Source organism: Capsicum annuum, chromosome 11 (genome assembly GCF_002878395.1).
Source record: "Capsicum annuum cultivar UCD-10X-F1 chromosome 11, UCD10Xv1.1, whole genome shotgun sequence".
Classification (NCBI taxonomy): domain Eukaryota; kingdom Viridiplantae; phylum Streptophyta; class Magnoliopsida; order Solanales; family Solanaceae; genus Capsicum; species Capsicum annuum.
The window spans coordinates 6,503,411-6,507,765 of record NC_061121.1 but is presented as its reverse complement, the minus strand read 5'-3'; positions in this window follow the sequence as shown (position 1 = coordinate 6,507,765).

Here is a 4,355-nt window from a genome sequence, read left to right as displayed (position 1 = left end):
TCACCTACACTCAATTATTAAGACTCGTGTCACTTACATCTTATTTTCAAACTCTTTTGTCACCTACAGCTCAAAGCCCTAGAGCCCCTTAAATATCTTGTGCGAAGTAAATTTAAATTAATTTAATGTGACAGTATAAGCAGGGGCGGACCTACATATATTTGTGGGGTGCTCCAACACCCAGTAATCTCGATACGGAATAGGTAAAATTACATAGAAAATATACGAAAATAGGTATATAATATATAAAAGCACCCACTAAAACAAAAGTTGGTTGGGTGCATTGACATTTAGACTGACTTTAAGCTTCTCCACTGAAAGATTTTAAGCACCCACTATCCCTTAATTCTGAGTCCATCACTGAATATAAGTACAAGGTATCAAGTGAAAATAAAATTGTCTAAATTATTGGTTGAATTTATAGAAACTCTCGAGATCATTTTCTTTTTCATTACTAATAAAGAATTAAAGAAATTCGAGTCATCATTTTTATTGTGAAATGATGAGTCTAATAGTAAATCTTTTAAGTTAATAGGTCGGATTGTGAATGAATATATGGATCAACGTCACACATTTAATTAAAAAAAATTATATATCCAACGTCAACTTCTATAAAAAGGATGAACAATTTTAAAATTAAAATTAGTGTTAAAAGTATTTTTAATTCAATAAATGAAAAAAATATAATTATGGCTCGATAAATGGAAGGAGGTCATTTTTTCCTCCTCAAATGATAATTCCATGACTAATTTCATCTTATATGTCGACCCCATTCAATTAAAAATTTCTAATTTTTCCAATACTCCAGTAGCTAGTCTATTCTATATTTCTATTCTATTGACAAGTTGACATTAAAAGCTAATTATTAATTTAGAATTTACTAGTAAAGACAGTCATGTAATGTCTCTCCCTTGACATTGAGTTGACGATGGAGACCAACCAAGATTATGATGCTGGTCGGATAATATTTCTTCCCTTTTAATTAAAAATTTTATATTTTAGCTTTGAATATAAAAATATCATTTTAGCATTTGTGTTCCTTTTTAACAGATTTTTTGTGTGCTACTAGACGTGTTAAGGCCTATGGGGTGTTGCCGCCTAGCGTTTCTGTTAATATACCTACTAATTTGCCTACTAATATCTTGACTTGGCCTAATACTAACGTTGGATGTCCCGTAAATATAGCACTAAGTACAGATACTATAGTGACAGTGCCACCAAACTCCTCTCTGTAGCGTTTTGTTATGATGCTAATATATCTATCTTATATTAAAAAAAAAAAAAAAGATTTTTTGTGTGCTGTGACCGTGATTAAAATTACGGCAAACAACATAATTTAGACAGTTTGAAACTTGATTATAATTTTTTTTTATATTTAACATAATTACTGAAAATCTTGATCTGAGCTCTGTCGAGATACATAATTAACTTCCGATACATTCAACAAAGATAGATTTTTTTTTTGTAAAGATATATAATTAGCTCCCGATACATTCTTTCGATTTTGTGTCTGTCGAGATTAGCTTTCGATATATCAAACGAATATATATAATTAGTTAAAATTTTTTGTAATTACATTGTAAGAGTAAAAATTTAAGTAGATATAATAAGTTAAGCAGTATATTTATGCTTTTTTTTTTTGAGACACTTGTTGCAATTTAATACGTGGTGCCTGGTCCCACGTCTAGAAGAATTTGCAATTGAAGTTGAAAGAAGTTTCTAAATTTGGTCCTATAATGTGTATTTGTCGGTTGGAGCAAATTGACCTCTTCTTTTGACGTTTTCGTATTCATCATTCATTCATTCAATGAATTTTAAGTTATGTTACGTACATTATATATTTAAATTTGACTTTAGCTAATAAGTAAAATTATCAATTTTGATTATGTATGATGAGATATCTTAATTTGTCTCTATTTTAAAGTGTTAGTAGAATATTTTAATTTAAAAATACTTATTAAATTTTAAAATTTATGTATTACGTCAGTTGGAGTGTCGAGAAGAGTTGGAGTGTTTAGACTTTAGTAGATCAATTGAGGTGTTTAAATATGCATTCTCAAAATTTGCAAGTTTATTTATCAATTAAAGCCAAGATTAAGTCTTTATTTATGTATCATGTCTTTAAAGGGATGTTATTTATTAGAGATTTTTTTTAGAAAGTTCAACATATTTCTTTTTAAAAATGCTTTTTTTTTTTAAAGTTTGTTAAGATGTTTGTCTAAATTTTTAAAAAGAAAAAAAAAAGGATACTTTTGACCAGTAGCAAAAGTAGCTTTTTATTGAGAAACACTTTTAAAATCTTGATCAGATATAAATTATTATTCTTTTAGAAAGGAATTTTTGAAAACAACTATTTTTCCAACGTAGATAGATTTTTATAAGTTTGGTCAAGAAAATTATAAGATTATAAAATAATGTAAAAAAAAAAAGCATTATTATTGCGAGATAAGGCCCTATGAGTGCATTGAGCCCCTCCACATTAGCCCAAAAAAGATTACTATTTATTTATCTAAAAATTATACAAATACACAACTTATGTTTTCAATATTACAAAAAATCTCAACTCCCTAAACATATTATAAAAATCTCAATATATAAATAAAATGTTATGTTTATGTCGGTTATGTTATTTATATTAATAGGGAGAAAGAATAAAGTAATTAAAAAATGAGAGAGTATAATTACTTCCAAAAAAAAAGTTGATATTTATGTTATTTATACATTATTTATTTATTTATTTATTTGCAACTTCTTTTTTGGGTACATAAATGATGGTTGTGAATGTTCACTTTTAGCACTTTTTTCCTTCTTTGATTTTTTGTCACTCTTTTACAATCCACCAATGAAGGATCCTACTTTTGTCATCCTATATTTATTACTATATTATATCTTCATTAAAATCTTGACCCAGTCCAGTAATGGATTACTTACGTGGCTACATGGAAAAATATCTACAAAATAGTTGTACATTTTATTTGGTAATAAATTGATAGTGAAAAAACATTTGAAGAAAAAAAGTATATATACGAATTTCTATGATTTAAAATAATAACTTTTTCATTGGAAATTAATCACGGGTTTGTATAAGAAATTTCCAGGAAATTTCCTTGGCCAATCACGTGAAATGGTAAAATCTTATTGTAAATGACATTATTTTATAGTATTAAGCTATTATTTCATGACTGGTTGCTTAATTTTTAGTTTATTACATTTTATTGATACTTGAGAGTATGCACAACTATAAAAAGCGTCAAATAAAAATATTTTATCATGTATTTAATCAAATGAACTAAAATTTGAGTGTGTTCTAAATATAATTTATTAAAAAAATCATGGGGCTATATATGTATTAATTAATCAATCCAAATGTAAATAAAACAAAAAAATCCTTTTATTTCTTCTTTTAGCATACCTTATCCTATATATATATCTTCAGTAATTCCTTTCTTGTTGACTGATCTTTCTATTTAATTATACAAATCATAATAGGTGCATGTAATCATTATATTGTAATATATTCATAGTTTAAGTTAGGTAATAGAGGTGCATGAACCGTGTCAGCACGGACCAACATTAAGATATCTATTTATTTTTTCAATTTTGATATATTTAAATAAAAAATTTTAATAAAAGGATTGCATATGTTTTCTAGAATTCATCCGGAATCTAGCATGAGTTCAACATATGTTATTTTAATATGTATTTAGATAATTTAAATTGTTAACTATTGTAATTTATAATATTTTTATGTAATTTTCAAATTAATATACTTTACTTTTCCTGTCCAAATTTTTGTGGCATTCATAGTCAATTATATTTTAAAAATAATTTAAGTTTTTAACTATTGTGATTTATAATATTTTTCTTCTATTCCAATTTCAGTGACACCAATATAATTTCAAGAGTCGACCAAATATTTTATATCTTTTAAATTTTTTTAGTTGTTAATTATTGTGATTTCTAGTATTTTTCATGTAATTTTTTTGAAATATATAACATATTAAATTGTATTTAGATATTTTAAGTTGTTAACTATTGTAATTTATAATACGTTTATGTAATTTTTGATAATATATGCTACTCTCCTTATCCAGGGTTTTGTGTCGACGATAGCCAATTATATTTTTTAAATAATTTAAATTTTTTTTCATTGTGATTTATAATATTTTTTCTATTTCAACTTGTGTGGCACAATGCTCAAATCATCATAATAATTAATTCGGGGTGATATAGTAAAATGTAATTATTATTATGTGTTGATTCAAGAAGAATTTGGAAACATTTAGAAATGTGTTGAATGTTACAAATGTTAATAATCCATTTGGTGCTTCTTGATTTCTCTACATTTATCTTTT